Below are 17,263 nucleotides of genomic sequence, written 5' to 3' on the forward strand. Positions count from 1 at the left end.
GGATCACCTGCAGAAGCATTTAAACGATGAGGGGCCCCATTACAGACCAATTAAATCAGAATCCCTAGGGGTGACCTCTAGGCATCAGGGTGTTTAGTGTTTGTTTGTATAAAGTTCCCCAGGGCATTCTCGCAACAGTACAGTCAATAGAGAGATGATACATCCATGGTTCTTCTATGGAAAGTCAGTGCTTTCTCAACATGTCTGGAAAAAACCTAACTGACTGCTCTTGTTTACCTTCTATAATTAAAGTTTCCTGAAAGGCTACATACTCTCATTGGTTATATATAGGTCATGGCTTTTACGGGATTTACCCTGTAATTAAGAATAAAATAAACTTAATTTCTGTAGGAAATTACATTGTACTATATAATAAATTATACTTTTCATTGGGAAATTATGAAATAAGATTTTGGCATTGGCTAGAATAATAATGTCTAATTCTTAAATTACATAACTAGAAGATAATTAGCTGATAGGTAATAATTTGGCTAATTGCAGTGATTAAATGATTGCTTCCATAATGTAAATTACTTTCCACCATGTCAGTGATCTAAAATATTTTCTAAACATGTTGTGGTTTTATGAGTAACTGGCCTATGTTCGGTTGATGGACTCCCAGTGGCCAATTGTCAGCTGCACAAGACCCAGTCATCCAGAGCTGCAAGGGTCTTAGCTAAGCAGATCGGGTGTCCCAAGTTTAGCTTCAGAGGGGGGCAGAGAAAGAGGACTGTGAGGAGGCTTGGGACTCATTGTGATGGTGCTAGATATCATCTTTGTTTCCAAAAATTCTGAGTCTCTGTTTCTTTATCTGTGGAGAGGAGGATAATAAAACCACTTCACAGGATTGCTGCTATGATGTACACAGTAATAAAACTACTAGCATAATATCTGGCATACAAGAAAGGCTCAAGCAATTATTATTCTTAAAATGATTTTCTTTGCACCCAAACTTGTTTTTCTTTTTCTTTTTAAAATAAAATTTTTAATTATTTTATTTATTTATATTCATTCACTGTACATCAATATAGTATACAAAATGAGATTTTCCATCCAGAATGTATTGTATACTGACTCAAATCAAAGCAGCAAAGAAAATCAGTAATGTTTTAGTCTGAAGTCAAAAAATTCTATTTCGCTAGTTTAGTCTCATGTATTTAATCTCTCTTCTATTGAATTTGCAGTGTTACTGTGGTCTGTTCTTTCCATTTAAACTCTGGAAGTTAACATTCAATCCTGACTTGTCCCTACCATTAGGCTGACCATTCTCTTGGTTGTTTTTTGTACTCTTACTTCTGTGTGTCTGACTTTAGTTTTCCTGGTAAAACACTCCCTTCGGCACTTTTTGGAGAGCAGGTCTGGTGTTGGTAAATTCTTTCAGGTTTTGCTTATCTGAGAATGTTTTTGTCTTTTTTTTTTTTCCCCTTTAGTTTTCCTGGAACAGTACTTTCTTCAGGGTTTCTTGAAGAGCTGGTCTGGTGTTGGCAAATTCTTTCAGGTTTTGTTTGAGAAGATTTTAATTTTTTTTTTTTCCCATATAAAAGATAATCTTGCTGGGTATAGTATTCTTCGTTGAAATTGTTTCCCACTTAACACTTTGATTATATTTTCCCATTCTTTCCTTGCTCACGTTGTTTCCGATGAGAGACCTGACATTAGCCTGATGGGATATCCTTTGAAAGTAGCTTGATGTTTCTCTCTTGCCAAATTTAGTATATTATCTCTGTCTGTGGTTTTAATCAATCTGGCTATGATGTACCTTGGGGAAGATCTTCTTGGGTTGATTCTATGTGGGGTCCTTTGCATTTCTTGGGTTTGGATGTTTGGGGGCCTCTCTAGGTTTGGAAAATTTTCTTCCAGGATTTCATGGAATAGATTACCAATGCCTTTATTAGTTTCTTCACTTTCTGGGATACCGATGATTTGAATGTTTGGGTGTTTAATTGTATCTAGTATTACTCACATGTTATTCTTATTTTGGGGGTTATTTTCTTAGTCTTTTTGGTGAAATTTTCTAGGTCAGAGGTTTTATCTTCTACATCTGAAATTTGGTTTTCTGCATGATCTAATCTTCTTTGAATACTTTCAAGGGAGGTTTTGATTTCCTGTATTACAGCCTTCATCTCTAACAATTCTGTTTGATTCTTTTTATGATGTGTATCTCCTCTTTCAGATCGTGCAAGAACTTCCTGATCTCCTGGAACTCATTGTCTCTTTTCTCCTTCATTTTCTGGAGTATATTGTCATTATGCATATTTTAAATTCTTTATCTGAAATTTCCATGAGTTTTCTTGTTTTGTTTGTGGAGGGAGATGAGTTATTCTTTTCCATTAGAGGAGAGATATTTTCTTGGTTTCTCATATTTCTTGTGCCTCTGTGGTGGTTTCTGGTCATCTAATGGATTGTATATATTTTTTCTAGTTTTTGGAGTTAAACCTGAGCATTCAGTGGCATGCAGGAGGAGATGACCTGCAATCTCTATACAGTACCATTTTTCTCCCTTTACATAGCTGATTCAATGAAAATTGAGGATTATTCTGACCCTAAAAGTATTCAGATATTTGGCTACTGAGCACCTGGACCTGTCTAGAAAATCAGTGTATGGAGGCTGAGCAGAAAAGTAAGAACAGTAAAAAGAAAAGGAAAAGAAAAAAAAGAGAACAAACAAGAGAAAATTTTAAAAAGAAAAGAAATTTTTAAGCAAAAAATGAAAAACACACAAAAGGGCCCTCTAGGACTCAGATATAGAAGACGAATGATTGGCTTGTCCTATGGGGGCAGGGGAAAAGTAAGAATTAGCAAGATAAAAGAGCAGCGGAGAGCTAAGAAGTTTAAAACTTAAGAAAAAAATTAAAAAGATATATAGAGAGATGGAGAGACAGAGAATAGAGAGGGTACCTTAACCTGGCTCTTGGCTAGATCCGTGGGGCAAGAGTGTGAGGTCTGGCAGAAGGACTTTGGTGGTCTTAATCTGCACCAGAACTTTCTTCTGCTGCTCCTGGCCTTCTATCAGGAGACACAGGGGCACCACAGAGTTGGCTAGGTCATTAGATTCTGGATGACAGTTCCTGATGCTGATGGAAAAGTGGAAGACAGTTAGGAGTGAAGTGAGTTTCTTAGTATGGATTCCTTATTCACTGAAGAAGTCTTGAGAACTGGGGCAAGCCTAAGTTTGTAAGGATAGGTTGTCCTTGCACATGACATTGAGGGAGAGCCCCAGCTCCACAGAGCCAGCTTTACAGGTCTAGATAAGTGATGCCAGCAAGGTTAACAGTGGAAATCAAGTCAGTTTAACAATCCTACCTAGAATTGAAGTCTATTTCCTGCTGGCTGTGTTTTTCTTTTCCTTTTAAAATGTTTTTTACTTATTTGCTGAATGTTTAAGTCCCCAGAGGAGATGTACACTCACCAGAGAGAAACAGAAAGACAGAGAGAGAGAGGGAGAGGGAGAAAGCATCCCCAGTGGGACATAGTCACACCACAGTCCCATCTCCATTTCTGCATCACGTTGGGATTTTAGGCACACATGCACACACACACACCTAGCATGTTTTTTTTGAAATATGGGGGGCAGGAATTCAAACCTTGATTGGTCATATGGGATCTGGCTCCCTTACTGCTAGGCTACAGGGGCAACCTTTCTCTTTTTCTTTCTTTCTTTTTCTTTCTTCTATCTTTCTTCCTTCCTTTCTTTCTTTCTCTCTCTCTCTCTCTCTCTTTCTTTCTTTCTTTTTCTTTCTTCTATCTTTCTTCCTTCCTTTCTTTCTTTCTCTCTCTCTCTCTCTCTCTTTCTTTCTTTCTTTTTCTTTCTTCTATCTTTCTTCCTTCCTTTCTTTCTTTCTCTCTCTCTCTCTCTCTCTTTCTTTCTTTCTTTTTCTTTCTTCTATCTTTCTTCCTTCCTTTCTTTCTTTCTCTCTCTCTCTCTCTCTCTTTCTTTCTTTCTTTTTCTTTTACTTTATAATTTTCTTTTTCTTTGACATTACATATACTTATTGAAGTTGAGCTAGATGCTTTGTATCTAAGCAGAGAAGTGGGAGGTAACTTACTATTAAACCACAGGATTTAGAGTAAGAAAGGCTCCTCTAGATTTGTGCTTTTAAAAATGTCTTTCTTGGGGACCAGCAGTTGGCTTAATGGCTATGTTGCTGGACTCCAATGTAGTCGACCGTGGTTCAAGTCCCGGACCCAGTGGCTTAGACTCACGCTGGGTGTGTGTGCGTGCGTGCCCAAGATCCCAAGAGGAGAATGAAGGAGAAGGGATTGCAGAGTGGCCATCCCTCCTGGGGGGTGATTTCTCACTTTCTGTCTCTCTGTCTCTCTCTGTCTTTCTTGTGAGCTCACACGTACTATAACAAAAATCTCTTCAAAATAAACAAAAAAAAAAAAAAGAAAAGAAAAAAAGTCTTTCTCTTCTCTGAGTTCCACAGAAGTGACTCAGAAGTTAACACAGTAGATGTGGGGAACATGGGATCAAACATACCATCGCCCTTCTCCTCCTTTACATTAAGATATTCTACTTTGACCTGTTTCACATGTTGGAATTTTGAAATAAAATTCCATTTGCAAATAAGGATTGTAGTCCAAAAAGGGAAAACCTGAGAGTTAGTTAACTCTTCCATTGTATAAATGGAGCTTAAAGTGATAAAGCAATTTGCTTGAAGTTATATATTTTAAAAACAGCAGAACAGAAGAACAAGGCCTATTTTTAGTAATTTTTTTTTCGATTTTTAGTCCAGGGACATAGTCCCTTAAATCTTGTTGCATCTTAAAAGGTGAGGAAAGGCAGGCAGAATCCATGACATACTTTCTAGGCCACAACTCTGAACACACTGCAAGAGAAATCTTTAAGTGAAGTGAAAGGGAAGCAGCAAAATGTCAGCATCTTAACAGTAGAGCTATCACCATGAAGGAAACTATATAAAAAGAGGGCACAGAAAAGGCACATTCTCTTTCCATGTCCCTATTATAGTGGAAGCTTCCATTGTATTGTCAGTTCAGCAACATGACTTGGGATAAGGCACCTTGGAAACCATACAAAGACTTGCATGTCATTATTAGAAGTGGGTGAAGGATCCTGTGACACATGTTTCATGGCAAGTCCTCAGGATAAGGTTAGAAAGAAACCTGAGTGGATATATTTCTCACTATTGAAAGTCAGAACTCCTTATTTACGTATCAGCCTTGTCTGGTACTCAGTTGTAGCAATCGATACCTGCTAAAAGGATGTACCTCATTCAAAGGTATTTAATGGAATCCAGCAGTTCCCATCAGCCATACAGCATGCCCTCCTTTTTTCCTTTATCTGTCTGTGACCCTGGACTTTAGTTATAGCTGCCATGGTTGTCTCACCTCAAAATCTGACACAATTCTGCTGCAGGGATTGATCTCCTGTTCCTCCGTTAGTCTGTGTAAGGTCTCTCTTACTTTAGCATCCTCCAAATAATTTCAACCACTCCCATAAACCTACCACCAATGAACGTAGAACTAGGTTAAACAGACTCTTTGGCACTATCCATTCCCACTTTAAAGCAGATGACTATTAGTTAGTTTCTTCTATCTAAAAATGCCAGTACTGTGAAGGAAGAGGGATTCCATATATTTGAGGTACAGGTGAACTACATGAGTATCGAATGAAAGGAACAGGGCCAAACATCTGCCCAAGTGGAAAGAAAAATAATCAAAGAAATAAAACTCAGCCATTGAAAAATCTTGAGTGATCAGGACTGATAAAATGCTCTCGTTCTCCAATTCATTCTGGCTGGGCAGGTACAGCCACAGAGTTGCTCCTCAGACAAGATTGCGGGTAGAAGCCAGACAACATGGTGAGTATCCTCTTTAGTGCCACATAGCTTTTGGGAAGTTTTTATATGACTACTGCTAAACCTTCATTTAGATTTTTCTTCCTTAATTCAATGCCATTTAACATTATTCTAACTGAGAACGTGAGAGATTGTTTGTTTTTAAAGGGATAAAATACAGCAAAAAGGCAATTGTGCTGTTATACAAAAGTATTCAGTATAATGTGGTTTGGGCTGTTTTATCATTACGGCTGAACTGAATTGACCTTGGTTATGAGACCAGTGGAATAGAGATACAGCCCCCTGATTTAACAAGGAGAGAGAAGCATCATTAAAACCTAAACTTTATACACATACCATCTAAGTACCTCTCTGTAATTAAATGTAATTGCACTTTTCCAGCAAACAATTCATGGAGAATTAAAATGAAAAGAAATAAAGGCTTGGGAAAATTGCACCAAAGGGATAAAAATACGAAATTAATTATCTTGATATAAAAAAATCTGTTTCTTATAAAGCATTGGAGATCTGTTGAAATTCAGAATTATGTACATTTCTTTAGGAATGTTCTTGCTGCTGGTGGAAGAACATCAAGTGAAGAGGTGTCCTTCGGACAATGTGTCACGTAATCCAGAGTTAGAAAAGGGCCAACGAGCCCATCTGGCCTCATCCTCTGGATCCAATCAAGTGACGGCCTCAACTAGTTGAAATAAATGGTTCCTGCCTACTTTATGAGCTGATCCCCCCACCCTTTAACCTAAAAATAGGCAAACAGCAAAACAAAAAGCAGACATGTTTTTCTCTATGAGTCTTAAAATTTCTTTAAAGAAAATCTTATCACTTCTTGACCTTTTGGCTAAGAGCAAGTGTAGTAAAGAGAAACTTATGTCGAATATTATATATTTCAGACAGAATTCTAGGTCTATTTTGTTCTATTCCACATACTGATGCCAAGAGAAGGATTAGGCTATCAGCAATTTACTAAGATGTTCCCAATATTAATGTAGCTTTTTCTAGATAAATATTTTCCTCTCTCTCTCTATATATATATTTATACATATAATAGAGAAAGATATGCATGCATATATATGTATATATATAAACTTTAATGGGGATGAGTCAGAACTGAAAGCATTAAAAAATGAAACTTACAGGAGGAAATCTTGGTGTGCTCATTTAACCTCCATTGGGAGGAAAGGAGGTCTCAGTCCCCAGACCTGAAGTATTCAAACAGCATTGGGTAGTTCACATTAATTTTGAGATCAGTGTATCAGGATGACTTGACTTAGTCACTAACCTTGAAATTCAGGCCAACTGGGTAGTCTCACTGGCCATATGGCTTCTAGCATTGCAGTTTAGTTTGCTACTAATTGTATCACTAGGCTGGGACAAGAGTCCTAGATTCTATACATTTTTCTTAAAGGAATTATTGATTTAATTTTATTTATTATTAGTATTATTATTTTAATGTAATCAGAGAGAGACAAAGAGAAAGAGAAATGGAAAGTGAAAAAGCAAACCACCAGGTTCGGGACTTGAACCATGGTTGGCCATGTGGAATATAGCACTTTAACCACCATGCCACCTGCCAGTTCCTATACATTTTTTTAAAAAAGATTTTACAATTTTAATTAGAAAATTTTACACATTTTAATTTTTATTCTAAATCTCATTGATATGGGCAAGGGAGGGTGTTAGTTAGGGAAATATTTGCCACTAATGAGGTGGATTAGCTGAGACTTTCCAAAAGGAGCAGATTCAATTCCCTGACAAACAGGTGCTGACTTACCTCTGCACTTAGTCTTTTCACCAAGAATCTTGCTGTCTGTTTGGACATATGGTCACATTTTGATGATTTTTTTTAGCTTTTACTTATTTACTTTTTTTTATAGCCTGTCAAAGTTAACTCTCTCTAGGGAATATTGGTGGTGTGTTCAATGAAGAACTAGAGAATGGCTCTAGAGATAGACATGTTTAATTAAATTAAAAATTCTCCACCACATGCCTATATAAAAGGGAACCTGGTAGTGCAGGCTGTTGCTGAAAGAAATTTGAGACAAATTTAAATCCATTTCTATTCAGAACTCTTTTATAGTTATTTATTTTCCACTTACTCTACTGAGGTTGATGTCGGGGAATATGGAAGGAGAAAGCCAAGAAAGGAACAGAAAGAAAAAGAATAAAAGACTATACGAGTCAGGATGATGATATAGTCATGTATCTGCACTATGTAAAACTATAGATGCTTAGAAATGACCAATAAATTGACAAATAAATCAACCGCCTTTTCAACATCTAATAATTATGTGGTCTTAGTATGGTTTTTGTTTGCTTGTTTGTTGATGGATTACCATGATAGATTTCTTGAGCAAGCCATGCTTGTAATCAAGAATAAATCCTTCCCACCCATACTGTATTCTTGGAAAGGCGAGTCATTCAAGTCGGCTGAATGTTAGGGTGTGCTGCCTGGATGCCAACGTTGGCAGGAGACTCTGATTTCCCCTGCTGTCCAGGAGGTTGGGTGCTGCTTATGGCTCACAGCCGAGTTCCTCCTCAGCAAACGCCCACCTCCCATGACTGGTTCAGAGTTCTCCAGCAGACAGGTTAGTTACAAGCCCCTGTTGTAACTGTGTTGTAATTCTCTCCTTCCCTCAGTTGGCTGTCTCTTACTCCCTTACAGGTGTTACTTCCCAGTAAATCTTGGACATGCTTATCACCACCTGACAGTCTAGCAGGGAAGCCCAACCCAAGATAACAGCAAAGCTACATTTTATTCACTAATATTTCAGTTAAAATTTTTGCATATGTATTTAAAAGTGACATGGATCTATCATGTTCTTTTAGTGACATATCAGGTTGTGGAATTAAAATGAATCTGGCTTCATGAAATGAATTGAGGGAATTTTTTATTTTTCCTTTTTCCCATAGCCTGGAAATGTTTAAATAACATTGGAATCATCTGTTCTTTCCAGATTAAACCCATCTGGTCTTTGTGACTTTTTCCATGATAAATTCTTAATCACCAACACAACATCTTCTACAGTGATTGGCAATTTAAGCAATTTATATTTTGTTAGGAAATCATTCACTTCCTCTGTGTTTTCAAATTTTTAACTATAGGATTGCAAGCAGTAATCTCTTATAATTCTTTTAATCACGCCTGTATCTGTGGTTTTGTCTCCTTCTCATGTTTAATCTTGAGTATTTCTGCAAGCACGCTCTCATGTGTGTATGCCATGTGCATTCTCTCTTTGATCAGGTTCACAGAGAGTTTGTCTACTTTATGGGGCTCAAAATAAATAAGTTAATTAAAACAGCTTTTGGATTTCTTTTTCTGCTTTATATGGGTTTGTTTTTGTTTTCTACTTTATTCATTTCAGCTTTTATTTTAACTAATACTTTTTAGTGTCTTTTGTTGTCTGTTTCCTAACTTCTGGTGATGAGTGCTAAGTTTCTTTGTTTTTCCTCTTATTGCTTTAATAAATAAAGATTCTGAAGGCAGTAAATTCACTCCGAGTGTAGCTTTTACTTTTCTACTTTATTGCTTTTTCAATAGTTCATAATTTTACTTTTTTTTTTTGGTTTAAAACTTTTATAATTTATATCTCATTTAATTGGCATATGATTAAGGAAGATAATCAGAAACACTGCCTTTTCCTTCCTTTTCTTTCTTTCCTTATTAATTTACAATTTGAATTTGTTAAGCTTTTCTTTTCCATCAAATATGTGATTAATTTTTGTTTATGTTTCATGAATCTATAAAAGAAAAATGTATATGTTAGGTCTTCAAAAGTTCATGAAAAATGTGTGTTATGAAAAAACAATGTATGGGGACCAGCAGTTGGTGTAATGGCTATGTTGCTGCACTCCCATGTAGTCAACCATGGTTTGAGTCCCGGACCCGGTGGCTTAAACTCATGCTGGGCATGTGTGTGTGTGTGTGTGTGTGTGTGTGTGTGTGTGTGCCCAAGGTCTGAGAGGAGAAGGGACTGTGGTGTGGCCATCCTCACAAGGGGGTGAGTTCTTGCTTTCTGTCTCTCTGTCTCTCTCTGTCTTTCTGACGAGCTCATGTGCCCTACAGCAAAAATCTCTCTCTAAAAAAAATAGATTTTTCTATTAACTTTTTGAAGTTCTATGGCACTTTGTACTAGATGGGATTTAAAGTTCTACACAAAATAAAATGTACAGATTTGCCTGCTATTAAGTAAAATCTACAGATTTGTCTGCTAGATGTATTAGACTCTAGAAGAACTCCATTTAAGTCTCTTTGTAATTGTATTTTTATCGAGTTCTTCTTGCATTTTATTATTTTTTTAAAAATATTTACGTGCATGTGCACTTGCCAGAGAGAGAGAGAGACAGAGACAGAGAAGGAGAAGAGAAAGCACTCCCCATGGAGCATGGTCATGCTGCAATCCCTTCTTCTCCATTTCTCCATGGGATTTGGGGCTTACACATGTGTCCTGCATGTTTCTTAAGCCACCAGCCCAGGACTCTAGTCCCATAGTTGGTCATGTGAGATCCAGCTACCTTAACCACTAGACCACCGAACTGGCTCTCTTCTTGGATGTATTATAATTTTTCCTTTATATTTCATTTACTGCTACATTATGTGAGGTTGGCTTTCACCACAGGGAAGTGAAGGCCTCACATCAGTCTCCTCTCTGGAAGCCTCAGAGCCCAAGACTGTTAACATCCCACTCTGCATTGCTTCAAGCTGCTGTTTGGCTCCAGACAGGCATGTGACTTAGAGTTACAGGCCGAGAGGGAGGTAGCAGTAATTATTTCCTAGAATCTTCTGTTAGCATAAAAGACATTCATTTTAGTGAGGTAAAATGGAAAAAAAAATTGTTCTAATCTCTTCTTGTTTCTTTTTTTTTTACCCTGTGACTTAATCATTTTATCTCATGTTTTTAAGAACCCCTCTTTGCTATATGCCAATTGTGTTTTATTTCATGAACTATTAGTGGCCTCAGGAAAACTGGTCAGTTGGCTCACTGTTGCTAGTTGTAATGGTTTAATTCAACTGCTTTAAATAAAAATTATTGTGTTTGATAGTTGGCCTCTAGTACTCAACGGGTTTATTAGCAAATAACTTTAAATCACTGGTTATTATGTTTAATTACCTAAGATAATAGTTTGCACGCGGTTCATCTTAGAAGTTTTTACAAGCCTTTAAATTGCTTAAGGAGAGACATGACAAATACCAGAGCGATATGTAGATACATACACACACACACACACACACACACACACATATAGTTGCCAGATTTGTGCTTAGCCAAAAACAACAACCAGGACATCTATTTAAATTAGAATTTTAGACAAACAATCAAATAAAAAAAATATATTTGTGTAATATTTGAGACATACTAAAAATGTATTAATTATTTACTTGAAATTCAGATTAGGCTAGGAGTCTGCATTTTATCTGGCAACCTTAAACTATATATCAATATGTGTAAATAAAATAGACTACGTGTGTGTAAGAGAGAGATGAGATCAGCGAGTAGGAGGGGAATTAGAGGGAGAGAAGATTGGTAATTGGTCAGTCTTATTCTGAGAATTTTCAGGGCTACAGTCACAGTGACCACGCTTTATGGCAGAGTTTCTCACCAATGCTAAAGGTAAATTGTATGGCATTGTGCAACTTTCTCTTGCTCCCTGATATATTTCTATCATTTATCACAGGGTTTGGCACAAGCTGTTTTCAGTGGATATTCTTTAAATAATTGGAATAAATCATTTTTTCCCTCAATTGTAAAGCTCAGATGGCACATCAAATACAAACAATAATATATTTTCTGCTAAAATATGAAGCTTGACTTAAAACGTGAAGTAACTATCCATTGCTTTAAAGTGTTTTGTGTGTTGCTGTTTAATCTTGAGAGTTCTAGTGTTGTATGAGATGGAACTTGCTCATCTCTTTACTTTTTAGTCTAGATCATTATTTTCTGAAGAAAATATTGAGATCGGATATGTCCTGGTTAGACTCTTTATCTTACATAAGATAATATGTGTATGTAATATCTGCATTCCAGGTTCTTGGATTTAGCTATAGGCTACTTAATGCTTATTTTAAGTATTGATGTAAGAAATAATATTCGTGGAAGAATTGCTTAGAGGCAGTCCACTCATTGTTCTAGGTACTAGAAATTCTGTCTTTGTAATAAGTCACATCAACATTACTCTTAGATCTTACTTTTTTTAAACTCTGGAATTTTGTCTTTCCTGAACTATATTTTATTATTACGTCATAGACTAGCAAGGAGGAAAACAGTGAGGAAAATGAATAAGTATTTTAGATTATTTTTTGTTTTATTAAAAATCAATTTTATTTCTGGTTTACACAAAAGTCCTTTCAACTAATTTACTGAAAGTGAATTTTAAGCTATACTATCCTCGAGGCAATACAGTTCTGCCAAATAAGAGTATGCAACCATTTCACAACAATTGAGAAACAAGGAAAATCCACCGCTAAAAATATTTGTTCCTGCTCTCTTTGTACTTAGCCTCTTCCTAAAACTCTATCCCAGGCAACTGACCTGTCATATGGATTACCTTGTATTTTCTAGAGTTCTATATAAATAGAATTAAATAGTTTGTATTCTTTATTTGTCTGACTTTTTTTCACTAAGCATAATAATTTTGGAGTTTATAAAAGTTATTGCATGTATCAATAGCTATTTCTTTTCTTTTTTTTGGAGAGATTTTCGCTATAGGTCGCGTGTGCTCGCCAGACAGAGAGAGAGAGACAGAGAGACAGAAAGCGAGAAATCATCCCCCAGGGGGGATGGTCACGCCGCAATCCCTTCTCCTCCATTCTCCTCTCGGGATCTTGGGCACGCACGCAAACGTGCCCGGCATGAGTTTTAAGCCACTGGGTCCAGGACGCAAACCACGGTTGACTACATGGGAGTCCAGCGACATAGCCATTACGCTAAGTGCTGGTTCCCAATAGCTATTTCTTTTCATTATGGAGTTATTGAATTCTATAATTTGTTTATATCCATCAACAGATGGATACTGAGTGTCCATCCAGGGGTGAAATGGCTGGATCATATGCTGGGTGTTATGGTTTGAATAATGGTTTGTCTACTAAAGGTTCATGTTAGGAAATTTGGTACCTAGTAGAATGATATTAGACCTTTAAGAGGTGAGGCCTACAGGGCAATATTTCTCATGGAGGCATCACTCTCATGAATATATCAATGCTGTCTCACAAGATGGAGTAAGTTCTAGCTCTCAGGAGAAGGAGTGGGCTGTTAATAAAGAAAGATGGCTGCCCTCAGTTCTCTTTCTTTCATCTCTATTTCTGTTGGTCATGATGTGGTATAGCCTGATGCTGACCCAGTGTTTTTGGACATTCCAGTCACCAAATGTACAAGCAAAACAAACCTCTGTTCTTTATAAATCACCCAGTCTCAGCTATTTCTATTAGCAGCCCAATAGTCGACTAAGACAGTAGGTGTATGCTTAACTTTTGGAGAAACTTCCCAGAAGTTTCCAAAGTGATTGTACCATTTTCTATCGCTTTCAGCATGCATGCACTCCTCATCCTCACTAACGCTTGCCATGGTCGGTCTTTTCAATTCTGTTTCATAGGTTTGTAATGATATCACATTGGGGTTTTAATTTGCATTTCTCTAATGCTTAATGACATCAGGCATTTTTCTGTGTGCTAATTTACCATCTTCTTTGATGAAGTGTTGGTCCAAAACTTTTGCAAGCCCCACTCTGACCCCCTTAAACTTGTAAATTGGGTTGTTTTCTTAGTGAATTTTAAAAATTCTTTGTATATTCTGGACATAAGTGCTTTATATAATTTATAAATATGTTCTCTCTCATTCAGTGGTCTTGATTCTTCATTCTCTTAACAGTATATATACATATATTAATTACCAGAGGGCACATGCACTTGCCAGAGAAATGGCGAGAGGAAAACAGCTCCCACCAATGGTACACCACCATGCTGCAATCCCTTCCCCTCCATTTCTCCACCCTGTCAGGATTTGGCACATGCACACACGTGCTCCCTAGCATGTATTTTCAAACCACCAGTCTGGGATCTGAAACAACATTAGCCATGTGGGATCCAACTTCGTTAACCATCAGGCTTATAAGGCCATCCCTTCAGTATTTTTTGAAGAGCAGAACTTTTTAATTTTCTGACATCCAATTTTTTTTTCCTCTTTTTTTTTTTTTTTGGAGAGGTTTTTGCTATAGGGTGTGTGCGCTCGCCAGACAGACAGAGAGAGACATAGAGACAGAAAGCGAGAAATCACCCCCCAGGGGGGCTGGCCACGCCACAATCCCTTCTCCTCCATTTTCCTCTTGGGATCTTGGGCACGCATGCACACGTGCCCAGCATGAGTTTAAGCCACCGGGTCGGGGATGCAAACCGTGGCTGACTACATGGGAGTTCAGTGACATAGCCATTACGCTAACTGCTGGTCCCCATGACATCCAATTTAACAATTGGTTTCCTTTTGATCGTTTTGGCCTATGACTCATTTTAAGTTAATTTTTTAATACACTGTGAAATATAGTTCAATATGCATTTTACATATATACAATCAACTATTCACCATTTAGTAAAAAGATTATCTTTTCTCCACTCAATTGCCTTTACACCTTTGTCTAAAATCAGTGGTTCATGTATATGTGATTGTATTTCTAGAATCTCTGTGCTATTCCAGTAATCTGGATTCTATTTTGATGCTAATAACACATTGTTTTAATTACTATAATCAGGCAGTGGTTGTCCTTCAACTTGGCTTTTTTTTTTTTTTTTTTTTAGTTTGTGTTGGGGAGTACAAGTCCTTTAATTCCATATGAATTTTAGAATCAGCTTGTCAATTTCAACAAAAAGTTTGCTGAGATTTTGATTAGGAAATCTTTCTAATTTACAAATCAATTTGTCAAATGAATATTAATTATGGACTGTGACTATTGTGATTGTGTCTGCCTAATGAATGCGCAATGGCTCTATTAAGGCATAAAAAGTATTGCTACTTGTTAGATGCAACCATATACCTGGTACCAAAATTTAAAAAAATGTAAACATATACTGTCTTCCCTTTCTTCAGTCAAAATAATACACACCTCTCCTACCCCTACACAGGTGTATTAGAAATTTGTATTTTTAATTAATCTTGAGGAAGATTAACACATAGAGGAAGAATAATTTCTTAGAACAACACAGAAAATATTCAGTCAGGAAGGGGAAACATTAAAAAAGAGAATGATTCCTAATTTGACACAGGCATTAGGGGGCCACGCAGTGGCACAGTGGCAACTTAATGCTCTTTAATGCTGGACTCACCTGGGAGGGTCTTGAGTTTGTGTTCTGGGCCGCTGTATGTGCTAGGTGCATGGTATGTTTGCCTATGATCTGGGCTAGTTGAAGCTGGGGGAAGGTCATGGCAATGAGATACTGTTGGAGGTATTTGTCTTATTTGTCTCTCTGTCTCTCTGGGGAAAGAAAGAAATGAGCAAACTTAAAACACACACAAAAATTAACCTAGAGAGGTTTTGCATAGCTTTGAAATTATTCCACACACTGCCATAGTTAGATATGAGAGTGACATACACTTTGCCACATGGCTGACTGCATGCAGTTCAAATCCTGGTCCTGACAGTAGCTTGAAAAACAAGCTGGGTGCATATGCATGCCCAAAGTTTTGAAAGGATGGAGAGATGGAGAAAGAATTGCAGATAACCATGCCCCATTGAGGGTAACTTTCTTCCTGTCCCTCATTTCACAATTTGTTGTGATAACAACTCCTCTCACTCCTAGAGAACGTTTAATCAAACTTTATCGGACCCCACATGTGAACTATTGGCTTCAACTACTGGGCTTCAAAATATGTATAGATCTGAGTTTGACAGACACTTTGGGAGTTCAGGCTATGGCAGGTCTACATTCAGTCTGTGCTTCTCTTAAAAAAGTACTTTTTTTAAAAAGTTTTTTGTTGTTGTTGTTATAGGGTGTGTGCTCTCCCCAGAGAGAGACAAAGAGAGAGATCACCCCCCAGGGAAGATGGGCACATTGCAATTCCTTCTCATCCATTCTCCTCTTGGGATTCTGGACACAGATCCTGTGTTGTTATAGGGTGTGTGCTCTCCCCAGAGAGAGACAAAGAGAGAGATCACCCCCCAGGGAAGATGGGCACATTGCAATTCCTTCTCATCCATTCTCCTCTTGGGATTCTGGACACAAATCCTGTCTGATTTTCCAGTTGCTGGATCTGGGATTCAAACCACACAGCTGGCCATGTGGGATCCAGCACCTTAACTTCATACCATTTGCTGGCCCATACCCCAGATTTTAATTACACTTTGCTTTCCACAGAAGGCTGCTGGTATCCTAAGTGAGCAACTAGACCTCACCATTTTGGAACTCACTTACCATGTGCTTAATCTACATCCCCTATCAGGTATATTCCCTGTGAAACTTGTTCTCCTTATTCTCCCTCTCTTTAAGCACTGTGAACCAAAGAAAAAAATTACCTCCATATGACAGCAAGCCATGAAATCCTCCTTTGATCATCTTATTTTAACCACAGAACAGGAGGACTTTTTAAAGGGCTGGAGACTTTGACAGTGAAACAAAAATAGAAGGACAGGCAAAGTCAGGCTTTAAGAAGTGGATACATGTGTCCACATCAGAAGACAAAGTGTGGTTTGGTGGTACTTTATGTATAAGAGATTTTTTCTTTCCAAAGTACTGAAGAGTGCAGTATTCATCAAAGACAGAGAGGGAGAAGAAAAAATTACCAAAAGCAGAGAGGCACGGTTATCTGTCATTCTTTCTCCATCTCTCTATCCTACTGGACTTTGGGCATTCATATGCACCCAGCTTGTTTCTCAAGATACTGTCAGGGCTGGGCTCTGAACTGCAGCAGGCCATATGGCATTCCAACCACTAGAGCATGCAGCCTATACGTTATGTGTAAGGTTTTTTTTTTTGTTGTTGTTTTGTTTTCTTTCTTTCTTTCTTTTTTTTTTTTTTTTTAGGATTTTTGCCATAGGGTATGTGTGCCTGTCAGAGAGAGAGAAAGGGAAATTGAGGAATAACCCCCCGGAGGGAGGTGGCTACACCACAATGCCTTCTCCTTGGATTTGGGGCATGTACACACACACATCTGGTGTGATTTTCAAGCCCTTGGCTCTGGGACTCAAACTGTAATTGGTCATATGGGAGTCCAGTACCTTAACCACTGTACCACCTGCTGGCTCCCCTGTTATGAATAAGGTTTTAAAGGTTGAGAGTTGTCTCATAGTGTTAGTTCCCTCCTCCTTCCGTGATAATGAAAGTTTAGCTTGGCACGTGATGCCTTAGCTGATGACTACCTTTCCCCAGAATTTTTACACAAAGTGTGGCGATTTGATTAAATCGTTAATGAGATATGAATGAAAATAATGTGGGCAACTTCAGGATCGTATCCTTAAAGGGAAGGGTA

This window comes from Tupaia chinensis, unplaced genomic scaffold (assembly GCF_000334495.1).
Source record: "Tupaia chinensis unplaced genomic scaffold, TupChi_1.0 Scaffold000097_1, whole genome shotgun sequence".
Lineage (NCBI taxonomy): Eukaryota > Metazoa > Chordata > Mammalia > Scandentia > Tupaiidae > Tupaia > Tupaia belangeri.